This window comes from Macaca fascicularis, chromosome 14 (assembly GCF_037993035.2).
Source record: "Macaca fascicularis isolate 582-1 chromosome 14, T2T-MFA8v1.1".
In the NCBI taxonomy this organism is placed as follows: Eukaryota; Metazoa; Chordata; class Mammalia; order Primates; family Cercopithecidae; genus Macaca; species Macaca fascicularis.
In genome coordinates this window covers 101,718,637-101,736,984 of record NC_088388.1, presented here as the reverse complement: position 1 = coordinate 101,736,984, position 18,348 = coordinate 101,718,637, and the positions used below count along the sequence as shown (strand labels likewise).

The window sequence follows — 18,348 nt, the reverse complement described above, 5'->3', positions numbered from 1 at the left end:
GTGTGAAATATTTTATAAATATTTGAGGTCCTCAAAAATTTCCTCAAGTGTGTTAACACATTATTCTCAACTTATTTTACAAAATAAGAAAACTGAAACAAGTATATACTCTCATTTCATTCATTGATTTATTCAGCAAGAATTAACTACCTACTATGAATTATGTTTCAGGGACTGTGCTAAGAAAAATGAGAGAGATGTATAAGCAATTCATCATATCAATGTAACAAGTGCAAAAGGACCTATAAGAATTGAATATTCCATTTTTAATAGTAGAATCAATTTCAGACTATGATGTTTCCTAAAACTTTCTATAATGTCAGTTATGAAAGTTTTAGGAAAATGCAGGCATGAAAATGAGTGTCTTATCTTCTCAGAACACCTGCTAGTTGCACTAGGTATGATGGATTCTTGGCTCAAACCTCATCTATACATCTTTGAGATGAGAACTGATCTCATACTATTTTTTAACCACATTTGACAGAATCATAGACAGTGAACTGTAATATGAAGTGTAATAAAGAATTCAAAGAGTTATTCCTTTTAAAAAAATTATCTTGTTGACAACATGTAGTATTTTCCAGCTGTTACACTGATATTTTGAATGAGCACAAGAGATATAAAGACCTAAGCTTAGAATGTATTCATTTATTTTTTGTTTATTTATTAATTTTTGAGACAGGGTCTTGCTTTGTCACCCAGGCTGGTGTACAGTGGTGCAATCACAGCTCACTGCAGCCTCAAACCCCTGGCCTCAAGCAATGCCCCAACCTTAGCCTTTCAAGTAGCTGGGACTACAGGCACACACCACCACACTCAGTTATTTTCTTTTGTAAAGATAGGGTCCCACTGCATTTCCCAGGCTTGTCTCAAACTCCTGGGCTCAAGTGATCCTCCTGCCTTAGTAGAGACGGGGTTTCACCATGTTGACTAGGCTGGTCTCGAACTCCTGACCTCAGGTGATCCACCTCCCTCAGCTTCCTAAAGTACTGGGATTACAGGCTTGAGCCACCATGCCACCCTGCCTAAGCTAGAATTTAAACAATGAGGTGCCTATTTATCTTAGGCTGAGTTTCTTCAAAAGCAAAGCCTAAGTGAAGACATTGGTGCAATTATTTTTTTCAGGACACAGTCCCAGGAAGCAAGAGTAAGGTAGCAAGCAGAGTGAGGCAAGGAAGGAGGAAAAGTCAATACAATCATGTGTTATCAAGGTTTCCGCTATGGGCAATTGAAGCTTGTTGGGGTCCGTGTGTTTCCTAAACAAAGGAATGAACACACAAGACAACACAGGATGAGACAAACATGGCAGCAGCCCCGAACGACACACTCTGCTTTATTTTATGCAGTCGTCTGTGGAATGTTGCCAAGTCACAAGACACATTGTTGTTTTTCTGACTGTTTCCTGACTTTCTGGATTTTCAAGATGTTTACACATAAACCAGCCCCCAGGGTCTGCTGTTTGCAGGTGGCTCCTTTGTCCTCCCTGTTTGCAGGGAAGGTACACCCTGTTTCGTTTGCAAGAGCAGGACTTATCGGGAACGTCTCGTTTGCAAGCACATAGTCCTCTACATTTCCCTTTTCTTTATTTACAAGTTTGAATTTCTTTCAAAACCATCATTACATGTTGGACTTGCTGGGATTTGGTGTTTGCCCTTTGGCACCGTCTCCAGCAGACTGTGAAAATGACAAAGGCAAGAACAACAATCAATACATTACTAGAAACAGAAGTCAGCAAAGTTTTTACAGGGCTCATAGGGTTCAAAGACATCAAACTTTGTGCAATACCAGTCATCAAATCTGCACCAGTCAGCAACAGTAACTAATTGCAAAATGTTTCAGAAATGTTTTGTGTTAATTCTTGTATTTCTAGGGAAAGATTATTATGACCAATTAAAAGTCTCTTTATCTCAGTCCAATTATGTACAGTGCTGTTAAAAGGAACAGGAGTAATACAAAATTGGGTAGTATTCCAATCATATTTCAACAAAGCTCGGGTATTCAACACTGTTAGCTGATCTCCCAACCATGAAACCACTTGTTCCAGATTATCCACTCGTTCAGTCAAATGAGCATCTATGTCTCGTTGCTGCTGCCACAACAAATGTGATTGTTCATGCCATTGTTGCACAAATTCTGCATTTTGTATACTCTGGTGTAGAGCTAATCCAGCAACAGTGGTGGTGGAAGCAATTGCTACAAGTCCCACCACTGCTGCTACAATGACCCCAACCATTCTCTGGCTGCAGTGGACAAGATCTTGCATTACTTTGTAAATTTGAGTAACCCCAGCAGATTCACTCCATGCACATGTTAAGTTCACGGGTAGCCAGGTTTCTTTTCTGGCTCGTAGTATATATAAATCGGAATGAGACTCATTCCAATTATTATTCCACCAAGTAGTATTTATACAACTTAGGAATGTACAATTGTTTGTACAGTTAACTACCCCTGTATTATTATCCCATTTAAAAATTCCTGTCAACAACAAGTAAGGCTTTCTTACACATGCAATAACATATCTAGAACTATTTCGATGCAAAGATATATGGAAAGGGTTAGAAATATTAGTAAGATTTAAGGACATGTTTCCCGTGAAAGTGAACGTTGGTTTACCAGCAGCTAGCAACTTCCAAATATGACTTTGTATTTGTGAGGTATTAGCCAAATGTGGCATAGGGGGTGATAGACCACCATCATGCCAAATAATAGTTTCATTGCCATCTGCAGAAATGCTGTGATTACCTTTATGCCAATGCAGGTTGACATGGCTGAATTTAGTTTGAAAATCTCCATGTACACTCCAATCTATAACGAGGTATTTACGACTCTTCCCTTTTACTTCTAACAACAATAGTGGCCCACTACCTCTACATCCAGTCCACTCTAGTTGGGAAACACCTCCGGACACATGAGGGATAGGGCATAAAGATAATGTACTTGGCAGAGTTTCATTAAGTACTGCAGTATGATTATACTTAAAACTTTGAGCCACAATAATCATAGTAAAGGCAGAGATATGACTATGGTTATAGCAAACAGCCCAAGCCTCATGAGAAAGATGCAGACAATGTGGACTACTCCCAAGACATATAGGTAACCCTTCAACCCCACATTGATATGAACTATTTACTGTGCCAGTGTCTATTTCAGGATCCTGGTTTTAAAAAGGCAATGGCATCCAAGCAGTATCATTAGTAAGTACTGGGACTTTTCTGTCTCCCCAGGCCACACTTTGATATAAGGGTGGAAAAGGCATATAAGCCCAGCATGTAAATTCTCCAGCCGTTACCTGGCAATTTACTATGGCCAGCATAGCCAGGAATAAAGTCAGTGGGGTTTTGGGCTGCCCAGCTTGTTGAACAACCCCTTCAGCTTTCTGAGTAAGCTTTTTCAGTTGACCCCATGTCGGGGGCTCCACACGTCGAGTCCCGAAGGTGAATGTTCTCTGAGTGCTCAGATTCAGCTCCCGAAATTCCTTGAGGAACTCTTCGGATCGGCTCCTCTTCGCCATGGCACTGTTTCAACCGTCGAGATGGAAACCACTCATCTCTGGCACCTGTACGGACAAGAGCGTAGCCTCAGCCCCATTGTAAAACTTTTCCTTTTAAATATTTCCCTTGTAATGAAGGATAATACACCCACAGATTACTGTTTTGTGGCTTTTCTAAAGGCTGTTGAAAATGTTTCACCGCTGCAGACTGCTGTAATTGACGCCAATGGTTGAGAAAATTTAAAGTAAAAAGAATTTGATGTTTTGGGGAATCTCGCCCATCTCCCCCTTTTTGTTTTAAATGTTGTAATTTTAAGGTAGCATTGGCTCTTTCAATAATTGCTTGACCTTGACTATTAAATGGAATACCAGTGGAATGACGAATATGGTATAAAGAAAGGAAGGCAGCCAATGTACGAGAGCAATAAGCAGGGGCATTATCAGTTTTTAGTTCAGCAGGAACTCCCATAACCGCAAAGCAAGTAAGTAAATGAGTAATAACAAAGTCAGACTTTTCAGAAGGCAATGGGGTAGCCCATTGGAAATGTGACCAGGTATCAATTGTATGATGAACATATTTTAAACGACCAAAAGAAGGAACATAAGTTACATCCATTTGTCAAATGTGATTTTGTTGAGTGCCTCGAGGATTAATACCTGGACTTCAAAAAGGTGCAATAATAGGAGCACAAGATGGGCAGGCTCTGACAATAGCTCGGGCTTGACGGCGTGTTATAGAAAATCGCCATTGTAATCCTAAACTATTAGTATGATGTAGTTGGTGCTCATCCTGAGCCCGTTGGACACTTCCAATAAGTAAGGAATCAATCTGGTTATTCCCAAAAGTTAAAGGTCCTGGCAATGCCTAATGGGAACAAATATGAGTGATGAAAAGGGGGGCAGTGTGAGAAGTAAGAGCCATAAATAATAAAGAAGATAATTTTTGTAAAGGAGTTTGAGGAAATAATGGTAAAGAAGTTTGAGATATATATTTAGTTATGTATATAGTGTATTGGGAATCACTAATTATATTACAAGGGGTTTGAGGCCAATCTTGTAGAACCATAAGAATGGCAAAAAGTTCTCCTTATTGTACTGATTCAAATGGGTAGTGAGAAATTTTTGAATTACCTGATATCCAGTATCCAGCTTTTCCATTGCTGGAAGCATCAGTAAAAAAGGTAGGACCTTTAACCGGAGTGTAAGAGATAGGATTATATGGCAATAAAGAATATTGTTGCAGAAAAGCAAGTAATTTATTACTAGGATAATGCTGAGAAAAAGAGCCAGTATACTCAGCGCAAGCCACTTGCCAACCCTCATGAGTTTCCAACAGAGATTCAATGTATTGATTAGATAATCGGGTAATAATTTTTATAGGGTCAGCACCAAGCAACTGACGAGCTCGATGTCATCCTTTAATAATTAATTCAGCCAATTTATCAATATATGGCTGAATTTTCTTAATGGCTTTATTAGCCAAAAACAGCCACTCCAGAATATTACCATCTTGGTGTAAAATGGCCGTTGGCAAATGGGGAGTATGAAAAAGACACAACGAAAGTGGAAGATTGGGTGCAATATAATCAAGGTGAGCTTCACTAATTCTATTTTCTACAAATGACAATTTTTTTTCTGCTACAGGGGATAATTGACGAGAACTATTTAAATCTGAATCTCCTTCCAAGTTAGCAAATAGATGTTGTAATTTATAAGTAGGGATGCCTAAGATGAGGTGAAGCCAATTTATGTCTCCTAACAGTTTTTGAAAATCATTAAGGGTTAAAAGTTGATCACTTCGAATTTGAACTTTTTGTGGCCGAATATGCTTTTCTGCTAAAAGGTATCCCAAATATTGAATAGGAAATTGAGTCTGTATTTTCTCAGAAGAAATATGTAAATTATATTGAGTTAATTATTGTTATAAGACCTGAAAAACTTGACCTTGTAGGACTTCGTCAGGAGTTGCTAATAGAATATCATCCATATAATGGTATATTAACAAAGTAGGGAATTGACATCTAACAGGGTTTAAGGCTCTATGAACAAACTCTTGACATAAAGTAGGACTATTAAGCATACCTTGAGGAAGAACTTTCCATTGATATCTTTGAGTAGGCTGTCCATTATTATATTCAGGAACAGTAAAGGCAAATTTTTCACAATCTTGGGGTTGTAACAGGATAGTAAAAAAAAAAAAAAAACAGTCTTTAAGATCTATAACCATTAATTTCCAATTTTGTGGGATAAGAGCTGGATTAGGAAGCCCAGGTTGTAAAGTCTCCATAGATTGAATACAAGCATTTACAGCTCTAAGATCAGTTAATAAGCGCCATTTTCCACTTTTCTTTTTAATGACAAACACAGGGGAATTCCATGCAGAAGTACTTGGTTCAATATGCCCCTCGGCCAATTGTTCCTTAACTAAATTCTTTAAAGCCTCAAGTTTTTCTTTAGATAATGGCCACTGTTCCACCCAAACAGGAGTTGTAGTTTTCCACTTCAATTGTAAAGCTTGAGGCTTGTGGACAGTGGCTAAGCGTTTAAAGGATTGAACATCATATTTTTGGCAGCTGAAGAAATATGAGGAATGCTTAAATAGGCACCAAATTGTTGTAAAAGATCATGGCCCCAAAGGTTAATATTAATGGGAACAATATAAAAGAACACTTTTCCTTGTTGTCCTTCAGGTCCTACACAGCTCAGGGGCTCGACACTTTGGTAGACTGTAGAAGCAGTACCTAGGCCGGATAGAGTAACTGATACTTGTTTCTTTTTCCAATGATCAGGCCATTGAGTTAAACATATAATAGATACATCTGCTCCTGTGTCGACTAATCCCTCAAAAAGTATCCCATTAATTTGCAATGAACATAAAGGTTTTTGATCAGAAACTAAAGTTTCCCAGAAAACAGTTTTCCCAATACTACCGAAACCTCCTTGACGAGACACTTCTCTATATAAGAAAGGAAAAAAAGGCAATAAAAGCAATTGTGCAATACGTTCCCCTGCCTCTAGGCGCAAAAATTGTGAGACTTGTACCATAATAAGGATTTCATCAGTAAAATCAGGATCAATAATTCCTGGGACCACCATTAACTCCCGCATAGCACTGCTGCTTCGACCTAACAAAAGTCCTACATGTCCCTTTGGCAAAGGGCCACACACTCCAGTAGTTAACTTATATATTCCTCCATTAGGAGACAGAGCATAAGGTTGAGTAATAGCTAAGTCAGCAGCAGCACTCTGCTTAGTTGCAGCATAAAGCTGGGAAACAGGGGTAGGGAGTGATACCCTTAAGGATGACCCGAAGTCATTCCTTGATGTTGTAAGCCATTGCTCACTGGGCATTGTGGTAGGCCTGCATTGTAATTGTTGGGGCCCCAAGCCTGTGGGCCCCGGTTCCCATTTCCCAGGAGGAGTGACAATAAATTTCCACTCTTATCAGTTTTTGAACAACATTCATTTGTCCAATGTCGACCTTTTCCACATCGTTGGCACTCCCCAGAAGGTAACTTTTTCTCTTTAGTAGTCAGGAAGCCCAGTTTTTTCCTGCATTCTTTCTTAAAATGACCGGGTTTCCCACATTGAAAACGTACACCTTGTTTAGAATTACTCTTTAAGGCCTTAGAAAGTGCTCCAGCAAACAATTGAGCACTGTAAATAGCTCCTCCAATGCCTGCACAAGCCCCAATATACTCATCTAAATTACGTCCACTGGCCTTTAAAGGTCTTAATAATTTTTGTTGCAGCTTTCATTTCTTTCAAAAATTTAAATTGTAGGGCTGTAAAAGTCACATTCTGGCCACCGTTTGGGAACTGAGCACTGGGGCCGAAAGCAGCCCGTGTTATTGGGAATAGATCTAATTCCTCGAAATCATCCTTTTCCTTCAATTCCTTTTTTTCTCCCACAGGAGAAAAAGGCACAGAGAAAACCTGACCTGACATAGGCAAAGAGGTTGGAGGTAGAGGCAAAGGGAAATCTTTTTCCAAAGGAGCAGAAGGGAAGGTAACAGGGAAGGCTTGTGGCAGAGACATAGGAGAAACAGGAGCAGCAGCACCTTGCAATTTTAACAACTGTTGTAACATCTCTAAAATACACTGCAAATCAGAATTTCCTTCAGATGAAGGAGGCATTAGCTCTTCTTCCAATTCCTTGTCCTCAGCAACCGGGGTGTAAATATGTTCCTCTCTAGGATTATTCCTCTCTAAAGCTTCAGATGCCTCACCTCCTGTGGCAGTATCGCCACACTCTGAGTCAGTTTCAAGTAACTCTAATGCCTGAGTAATGGAACTACACAAAGTCCACAAAGTCAGAGGCATTGTTTGCCCTTGCTGATGAGCTCGACACAAGACTTTAACCACTTGTAACCATTCCTTTTGATTTAACTGCACTTTGGTTTGATATTGAAACCCATAACAATGTTGTTCAACATGGGCAAACAATTGCTTCAAAGTCTTTTCTTTTACTTCTACTCCTATAGACATCAACAGTCCCTGGAGTAACCGCAAATATTCAGAGGCCAGAAAGGTGGAATTCCCCATAATTTTCCCGTGGGTCCCCCTTCTTTATTTACCTGCCTGGGGTGTTCCCCCTCCGGTTCCTTGCTCTCATGGAGCCACGGACCCTGCTCGCTGCACCAGATGTTGGGGTCCATGTGTTTCCTAAACAAAGGAATGAACACACAAGACAACACAGGATGAGACAAACATGGCGGCCGCCCCGAACGACACACTCTGCTTTATTTTATACAGTCGTCTGTGGAATGTTGCCACCTCACAAGACACATTGTTGTTTTTCTGACCGTTTCCTGACTTTCTGGATTTTCAAGATGTTTACACATAAACCAGCCCCCAGGGTCTGCTGTTTGCAGCTGGCTCCTTTGTCCTCCCTGTTTGCAGGAAAGGAATGCCCTGCTTTGTTTGCAAGAGCAGGACTTATCGGGAATGTCTCGTTTGCGAGCATGTAGTCCTCTACAAAGCTCAGTTCCACCAGCGGCCTCTGAGAAGCCTGCAGACCAGCTTCCAGTTGTTCACATCTCCAGTGAGCAGGAGGCTGGAACATTCATCCTTCAGTTTCCATTCCCCATTGGATGAAGATGGTCCCTGAGGGTGTTAACTTCTTTACACTTCCAGGCTGTACTCTCATGCTGACCTGGCAGGCTTGATGGCATCTCAATGCTCTGGGCAGAAAGCAAAAAGACACACAGCCTGTGCTTAAAATTGTATTAGGTTGGTGCAAAAGTAACCACAATTACTTTTGCACTTTGTCTGAGCAAAGTGAGTTACACAAACCAGTCCACGCCTTCTGCAACTAAATTAATACTGAGGGTATGTGACAGAGGACATCAGAAGAATCTCCTACAGCTTTGTTCCTTGGAGATTTAAATGATGGCAAATTGGATGAGCTTTCTCTGGAGTAACTTACCAGCCCCAGAAAAAAAAAATTTACAGATATCAACACTGGAGAAATCACAGTGTGGCAATGCTGCTAATGATCTATCTTGACCTCCACTCTCCACTTCTTCTGCAATGAGACTCCAATTTCATTTGAGGTAGCAATGCATCCTATTTTGTAGCCTTGCTTACAGCTATGCTTACAGCTAGATATGGCCATGTGTTTATTTCTAGCCAAAATGTCTAAACAGAATGTTGTGTGGGGCTTTTGGAAAGAGATTGGAAAATTACTTTTTCTCTTCCATCTTCCTTCTTTCTGCCTGTAATGCAGATATAATGGCTAGAGGTTGAGAAAGCACCTGACTCATGAGGCATTGGACTGTGAGAGTGGTATAGCAAGGCAGATGTTGCCTACTCCTGATGATATGGAGCTGTCATACAAAACCTAGGCTTACAAATCTGGGCACTTTTTTTTTTGTGAGGCAAAAATAAATTTTTATTTAACTAAGCATCTATTATTTTGATTATTACATTCAACCAAATCTCATCCTGACTAATATATCACATGAAGGGTGTGGGAAGTGCCCCACCTCCCTGCAGTGAAGGTCATCAATTCACCAGCCCTGCCTATACACATGAGAGCTTCTAGTCTGCTTTCTTGCCTCTCATTCTTAAGCAGATTGCACAACACAAAGTCAGCAAATATTTTTGAAAAGATTGCAGTGTGAAAAACAGAGACCAAAAGAGAGATTTTGAGGAACTAGAGACACTTGTAGGAGCAAAAGAAAATATCAAAATAAACTAAAGCATACTTAACATTAACATTATTTAAAAATAAGAAGAGACTGGGTACGGTGGTTTGTGCCTGTAATCCCAACACTTTTGGAGGCTGAGGCAGAAGGACTGCTTGAGGCTAGGCATTCAAGACCAGCCTGCGCAACATAGTGAGACCCTGTCCCTACAAAAAATAAAAATATTAGCTGGGCTAATATAGTCCAGCTACTATAGGCATGCACCTATAGTCCCAGCTACTCGGGAGGCTGCAGCAGGAAGATCACTCAAACCTGGGAGTCTGAGGCTGCACTGAGTCATGATTGTGCCACCACACTCAAGCTTGGATGACAGAGTATGCCTTCTTTTATTATTTAAACAAATAAATAAATGTAAGAATTAAATATAAGAATATAATTTTAGATGGAAAATATGTCTTATTTATTTAATAATTTATTATTTAGTTATGAATTATGTACTATTAATTATTTAGTAATTTATTTAAATAAATAAATAAGACATATTTTACATCCAAAAACACTAATGAAATGCAAAAAAAAAAGGTTAAAAATGTAAAAGAATACTCAGAACTGGAAAGAGTTCTTGGAAACTAAATATCATAGCTGAAATTAAACACTCAATAGGTGGGCTGGAAAGTTAAGTTGGTAGAAAATAGGATATATTAGAAGCATAAAGACTCAATCTAGGAGGTCCAACGGATATACATTTGGAAAGAAAAAGATAAAATGAATGCAAAGAAATTGTAAACAAAACTATATTGGAAAGTTACCTTAAATTGAAGTTTCCATGACAAAAAGGCCCACTTACTGCCCAAAACTGTTAATACCAAAGACCTACATCAAGAGACATAATTATAAAATTTATAAATATCTGGGTAAAGAGAAGATTTCCAAAACCTTTCAAAAGAAAAACATCAAGAATCAGAGTATAAAACTTTTCAACAGCAGCACTAGAGTCTGGAAAATAATGGAATCTTCATTATCGTTCAAACTTCTCAGGGAAATTTATTTTAGGCTGAAATTCTGTATCCAGTCATACACTCAATCAAGTGTGAGGATGAAATAAAGGGCATTCTTAGGCATGAAAAAAATCAGAATATTTATTTTCCTTATATTCTTTCTTAGAAAACTACTGAGAGATATGTTGCATCAAAACAAGGGAGTAAATCAAGACATTGGTAGAAATGAAACCCAGTAGCCAGAGATCTAACACAGAGACACAGTACAAATTTTCTGGTTGATGAGAGGATGACAGTTCTACGACAGACCCAGACTGGAGAAGGCAAGCAAGGGGTCTCAGATGGATGAGTTCAAGGGAAAAAAACTGCTGCTAGATTTCCTGTCCAGTTTGGTTATTCTGAGAAGAGTTTAAGAGTTCTATGGAAGAATTTGGTAAAGAATTAGCATGTAAAGATCAATTCAACTATCAACTGCAGAGGAAAAAGGCTGTATAAGAAAGGAGATGTAAGCCTGGGCATGGTGGCTCATGCCTGTAATCCCAGCACTTTGGGAGGCTGAGGTGGGGGTAGATCACATGAGGTCAAGAGTTCGAGACCAGCCTGGTTAACATGGTGAAACCCCGTCTCTACTAAAAATACATCAATTAACCAGGCTTGGTGGCACACGCCTGTTGTCCCAGCTACATGGGAGGCTGAGGCAGAATTGCTTGAACCCGGGAGGCAGAGGTCGCAGAGAGCCGAGATTGTGCCATTGCACTCCAGCCTGGGTGACAAAGTAAGACTCCGTCTCAAAAAAAAAAAAAAAGGAGATATAATCATAGTATACTACATGATTCTCTTGTGAATAATATTTTCATGGTCATAATTGTATGAATGCTGATTACTGGCTTAAACATTCCTATAACCAAATTAGGAAAGCGGAAGGAGTATTGAGTCCTTCTATTCCATAGGAAGATGTTAATAATAACATTTAACTGTGGAAACTCGAAAAATAGCAGCATAAGCATGTTATTTACAAATGTGGAGCTAAACATAAAGATAAAAAGCTATAAAAATAATTTAAAGAAGTTACCTTTGGGGAGCTGGACTTGAAGGAGTGAAAGGTTGGGGCAGAGAGATGCTTTTTCATTATAACAAAATAGCACCATTTGACTTCCCATTTTTTGTTGACTATTTTTTTTTTAATTTTGTTCTGAAATATTTTAGAGTTTAAAAAACAAAAAAGAACAATACAGTGAGCATACTTGTACTTAGCGTACTTGTACTTAGTACCATTACAACACAAATCTTGATCATGCCTGCCTACTCCCCTTCATCCCATCTCTCCAGAGACCAATTAAACTATTTAAACTATACACATATATTAAAACAGTGAATAATAATATTTCTGAAACAGGATTTATAATTTGGATGAGCTTTTTTTTTTTAATTTATCTATTATTATTATACTTTAAGTTGTAGGGTACATGTGCATAACGTGCAGGTTTGTTACATATGTATACTTGTGCCATGTTGCTGTGCTGCACCCATCAACTCATCATTTACATCAGGTATAACTCCCAATGCAATCCTTCCCCCCTCCCCCCTCCCCATGATAGGCCCCGGTGTGTGATGTTCCCCTTCCTGAGTCCGAGTGATCTCATTGTTCAGTTCCCACCTATGAGTGAGAACATGCGGTGTTTGGTTTTCTGTGCTTGTGATAGTTTGCTAAGAATGATGGATTCCAGCTGCATCCAAGTCCCTACAAAGGACTCAAACTCATCCTTTTTTATGGCTGCATAGTATTCCATGGTGTATATGTGCCACATTTCCTTAATCCAATCTGTCACTGATGGACATTTGGGTTGATTCCAAGTCTTTGCTATTGTGAATAGTGCTGCAATAAACATACGTGTGCATGTGTCTTTATAGCAGCATGATTTATAATCCTTTGGGTATATACCCAGTAATGGGATGGCTGGGTCATATGGTACATCTAGTTCTAGAACCTTGAGGATTCGCCATACTGTTTTCCATAATGGTTGAACTAGTTTACAATCCCACAAACAGTGTAAAAGTGTTCCTATTTCTCCACGTCCTCTCCAGCACCTGTTGTTTCCTGACTTTTTAATGATTGCCATTCTAACTGGTGTGAGATGGTATCTCATTGTGGTTTTGATTTGCATTTCTCTGATGGCCAGTGATGATGAGCATTTTTTCATGTGTCTGTTGGCTGTATGAATGTCTTCTTTTGAGAAATGTCTGTTCATATCCTTTGCCCACTTTTTGATGGGGTTGTTTGTTTTTTTCTTGTAAATTTGTTTGAGTTCTTTGTAGGTTCTGGATATTAGCCCTTTGTCAGATGAGTAGATTGCAAAAATTTTCTCCCATTCTGTAGGTTGCCTGTTCACTCTGATGGTAGTGTCTTTTGCTGTGCAGAAGCTCTTTAGTTTAATGAGATCCCATTTGTCAATTTTGGCTTTTGCTGCCGTTGCTTTTGGTGTTTTAGACATGAAGTCTTTGCCCATGCCTATGTCCTGAATGGTACTACCTAGGTTTTCCTCTAGGATTTTTATGGTATTAGGTCTAACATTTAAGTCTCTAATCTATCTTGAATTAATTTTCGTATAAGGAGTAAGGAAAGGATCCAGTTTCAGCTTTCTACTTATGGCTAGCCAATTTTCCCAGCACCATTTATTAAATAGGGAATCCTTTCCCCATTTCTTGTTTCTCTCAGGTTTGTCAAAGATCAAATGGCTGTAGATGTGTGGTATTATTTCTGAGGACTCTGTTCTGTTCCATTGGTCTATATCTCTGTTTTGGTACCAGTACCATGCTGTTTTGGTTACTGTAGCCTTGTAGTATAGTTTGAAGTCAGGTAGCGTGATGCCTCCAGCTTTGTTCTTTTGACTTAGGATTGTCTTGGAGATGCGGGCTCTTTTTTGGTTCCATATGAACTTTAAAGCAGTTTTTTCCAATTCTGTGAAGAAACTCATTGGTAGCTTGATGGGGATGGCATTGAATCTATAAATTACCTTGGGCAGTATGGCCATTTTCACGATATTGATTCTTCCTATCAATGAGCATGGTATGTTCTTCCATTTGTTTGTGTCCTCTTTTATTTCACTGAGCAGTGGTTTGTAGTTCTCCTTGAAGAGGTCCTTTACATCCCTTGTAAGTTGGATTCCTAGGTATTTTATTCTCTTTGAAGCAATTGTGAATGGAAGTTCATTCCTGATTTGGCTCTCTGTTTGTCTGTTACTGGTGTATAAGAATGCTTGTGATTTTTGCACATTAATTTTGTATCCTGAGACTTTGCTGAAGTTGCTTATCAGCTTAAGGAGATTTTGGGCTGAGACAATGGGGTTTTCTAAATATACAATCATGTCATCTGCAAACAGGGACAATTTGACTTCTTCTTTTCCTAACTGAATACCCTTGATTTCTTTCTCTTGCCTGATTGCCCTAGCCAGAACTTCCAACACTATGTTGAATAGGAGTGGTGAGAGAGGGCATCCCTGTCTTGTGCCAGTTTTCAAAGGGAATTTTTCCAGTTTTTGCCCATTCAGTATGATATTGGCTGTGGGTTTGTCATAAATAGCTCTTATTATTTTGAGGTACGTTCCATCAATACCGAATTTATTGAGCGTTTTTAGCACGAAGGGCTGTTGAATTTTGTCAAAAGCCTTTTCTGCATCTATTGAGATAATCATGTGGTTCTTGTCTTTGGTTCTGTTTATATGCTGGATTATGTTTATTGATTTGCGAATGTTGAACCAGCCTTGCATCCCAGGGATGAAGCCCACTTGATCATGGTGGATAAGCTTTTTGATGTGTTGCTGAATCCGGTTTGCCAGTATTTTATTGAGGATTTTTGCATCGATGTTCATCAGGGATATTGGTCTAAAATTCTCTTTTTTTGTTGTGTCTCTGCCAGGCTTTGGTATCAGGATGATGTTGGCCTCATAAAATGAGTTAGGGAGGATTCCCTCTTTTTCTATTGATTGGAATAGTTTCAGAAGGAATGGTACCAACTCCTCCTTGTACCTCTAGTAGAATTCAGCTGTGAATCCATCTGGTCCTGGACTTTTTTTGGTTGGTAGGCTATTAATTGTTGCCTCAATTTCAGAGCCTGCTATTGGTCTATTCAGGGATTCAACTTCTTCCTGGTTTAGTCTTGGAAGAGTGTAAGTGTCCAGGAAATTATCCATTTCTTCTAGATTTTCTAGTTTATTTGCGTAGAGGTGTTTATAGTATTCTCTGATGGTAGTTTGTATTTCTGTGGGGTCGGTGGTGATATCCCCTTTATCATTTTTAATTGCGTCAATTTGATTCTTCTCTCTTTTCTTCTTTATTAGTCTGGCTAGTGGGCTGTCAATTTTGTTGATCTTTTCAAAAAAACCAACTCCTGGATTCATTGATTTTTTGGAGGGTTTTTTGTGTCTCTATCTCCTTCAGTTCTGCTCTGATCTGAGTTATTTCTTGCTTTCTGCTAGCTTTCGAATGTGTTTGCTCTTGCTTCTCTAGTTCTTTTAATTGCGATGTTAGAGTGTCAATTTTAGATCTTTCCTGCTTTCTCTTGTGGGCATTTAGTGCTATAAATTTCCCTCTACACACTGCTTTAAATGTGTCCCAGAGATTCTGGTATGTTGTATCTTTGTTCTCATTGGTTTCAAAGAACATCTTTATTTCTGCCTTCATTTCGTTATGTACCCAGTAGTCATTCAGGAGCAGGTTGTTCAGTTTCCATGTAGTTGAACGGTTTTGATTGAGTTTCTTAGTCCTGAGTTCTAGTTTGATTGCACTGTGGTCTGAGAGACAGTTTGTTATAATTTCTGTTCTTGTACATTTGCTGAGGAGTGCTTTACTTCCAAGTACGTGGTCAATTTTGGAGTAAGTATGATGTGGTGCTGAGAAGAATGTATATTCTGTTGATTTGGGGTGGAGAGTTCTATAGATGTCTATTAGGTCTGCTTGCTGCAGAGATGAGTTCAATTCCTGGATATCCTTGTTAACTTCCTGTCTCGTTGATCTGTCTAATGTTGACAGTGGAGTGTTGAAGTCTCTCATTATTATTGTATGGGAGTCTAAGTCTCTTTGTAAGTCTCTAAGGACTTGCTTTATGAATCTGGATGCTCCTGTATTGGGTGCATATATATTTAGGATAGTTAGCTCTTCCTGTTGAATTGATCCCTTTACCATTATGTAATGGCCTTCTTTGTCTCTTTTGATCTTTGATAGTTTAACGTCTGTTTTATCAGAGACTAGTATTGCAACCCCTGCTTTTTTTTGTTCTCCATTTGCTTGGTAAATCTTCCTCCATCCCTTTATTTTGAGCCTATGTATGTCTCTGCGTGTGAGATGGGTCTCCTGAATACAGCAGACTGATGGGTCTTGACTCTTTATCCAGTTTGCCAGTCTGTGTCTTTTAATTGGAGCATTTAGTCCATTTACATTTAAGGTTAAGATTGTTATGTGTGAACTTGATCCTGCCATTATGATATTAACTGGTTATTTTGCTCGTTAGTTGATGCAGTTTCTTCCTAGCCTCAATGGTCTTTACATTTTGGCATGTTTTTGCAATGGCTGGTACCGGTTGTTCCTTTCCATGTTTAGTGCTTCCTTCAGGGTCTCTTGTAAGGCAGGCCTAGTGGTGACAAAATCTCTAAGCATTTGCTTATCTGTAAAGGATTTTATTTCTCCTTCACTTATGAAACTTAGTTTGGCTGGATATGAAATTCTGGGTTTAAAATTCTTTTCTTTAAGAACGTTGAATATTGGCCCCCACTCTCTTCTGGCTTGTAGAGTTTCTGCCGAGAGATCTGCTGTTAGTCTGATGGGCTTCCCTTTGTGGGTAACCCGACCTTTCTCTCTGGCTGCCCTTAAGATTTTTTCCTTCATTTCAACTTTGGTGAATCTGGCAATTATGTGTCTTGGAGTTGCTCTTCTCGAGGAGTATCTTTGTGGCGTTCTCTGTATTTCCTGGATTTGAATGTTGGCCTGCCCTACTAGGTTGGGGAAGTTCTCCTGGATGATATCCTGAAGAGTGTTTTCCAACTTGGTTCCATTTTCCCCCTCACTTTCAGGCACCCCAATCAGACGTAGATTTGGTCTTTTTACATAATCCCATACTTCTTGCAGGCTTTGTTCATTTCTTTTTCTTCTTTTTTCTTTTGGTTTCTCTTCTCGCTTCATTTCATTCATTTGATCCTCAATCGCTGATACTCTTTCTTCCAGTTGATCGAGTCGGTTACTGAAGCTTGTGCATTTGTCACATATTTCTCGTGTCATGGTTTTCATCTCTTTCATTTCGTTTAGGACCTTCTCTGCATTAATTACTCTAGCCATCAATTCTTCCACTTTTTTTTCAAGATTTTTAGTTTCTTTGCGCTGGGTACGTAATTCCTCCTTTAGCTCTGAGAAATTTGATGGACTGAAGCCTTCTTCTCTCATCTCGTCAAAGTCATTCTCCGTCCAGCTTTGATCCGTTGCTGGCGATGAGCTGCGCTCCTTTGCCGGGGGAGATGCGCTCTTATTTTTTGAATTTCCAGCTTTTCTGCCCTGCTTTTTCCCCATCTTTGTGGTTTTATCTGCCTCTGGTCTTTGATGATGGTGATGTACTGATGGGGTTTTGGTGTAGGTGTCCTTCCTGTTTGATAGTTTTCCTTCTAACAGTCAGGACCCTCAGCCGTAGGTCTGTTGGAGATTGCTTGAGGTCCACTCCAGACCCTGTTTGCCTGGGTCTCAGCAGCAGAGGCTGCAGAAGATAGAATATTTCTGAACAGCAAGTGTACCTGTCTGATTCTTGCTTTGGAAGCTTCCTCTCAGGGGTGTACTCCTCCCTGTGAGGTGTGGGGTGTCAGACTGCCCCTAGTGGGGGATGTCTCCCAGTTAGGCTACTCAGGGGTCAGGGACCCACTTGAGCAGGGAGTCTGTCCCTTCTCAGATCTCAACCTCCGTGTTGGGAGATCCACTGCTCTCTTCAAAGCTGTCAGACAGAGTCGTTTGCGTCTGCAGAGGTGTCTGCTGCGTTTGTTTAGTTTACTGTGCCCTGTCCCCAGAGGTGGAGTCTACAGAGACAGGCAGGTTTCCTTGAGCTGCTGTGAGCTCCACCCAGTTCGAGCTTCCCAGCAGCTTTGTTTACCTACTTAAGCCTCAGCAATGGCGGGCGCCCCTCCCCCAGCCTCGCTGCTGCCTTGCCGGTAGATCACAGACTGCTGCGCTAGCAATGAGGGAGGCTCGTGGGTGTGGGACCCTCCCGGCCAGGTGTGGGATATGATCTCCTGGTGTGCCTGTTGGCTTAAAGCACAGTATTGGGGTGGGAGTTACCCGATTTTCCAGGTGTTGTGTGTCTCAGTTCCCCTGGCTAGGAAAAGGGACTCCCTTCCCCCTTGCGCTTCCCAGGTGAGGCAATGCCTCGCCCTGCTTCAGCTCTCGCTGGTCGGGCTGCAGCAGCTGACCAGCACCGATCGTCCGGCACTCCCCAGTGAGATGAACCCAGTACCTCAGTTGAAAATGCAGAAATCACCGGTCTTCTGTGTCGCTCGCGCTGGGAGTTGGAGACTGGAGCTGCTCCTATTCGGCCATCTTGCTCCGCCCCTTGGATGAGCTTTAAATGCAAAGGAAGTATGTATCTACGTACAGCCTATAAGTTCTTCAGCTATGTCATAGACATTTTGTTTAGGATATGGACAACGAAGATTTGGAAAAGTCTATCAATCGAGGAGTTAAC

General features: G+C 40.1%; 1 long non-coding RNA gene across 2 annotated transcripts in view; it reads right to left on the bottom strand.

Moving 5' to 3' along the window:
- Positions 1–1,292: 1,292 nt before the first annotated feature.
- Positions 1,293–18,348, bottom strand: part of LOC102139033 (uncharacterized) — a 270,410-nt gene continuing 253,354 nt past the window's right edge. The window contains exons 4-5 of one of the 2 annotated variants that reach the window (XR_006692172.3): positions 8,068–8,155; positions 1,293–3,556 (exon numbers count right to left, since the gene is read on the bottom strand). This is a non-coding gene — a long non-coding RNA (uncharacterized lncRNA). Of the gene's footprint in view, positions 3,557–5,572; positions 5,657–8,067; positions 8,156–18,348 lie in introns of those variants that run through there. The other variant, XR_010580974.2, reaches the window with a different exon arrangement.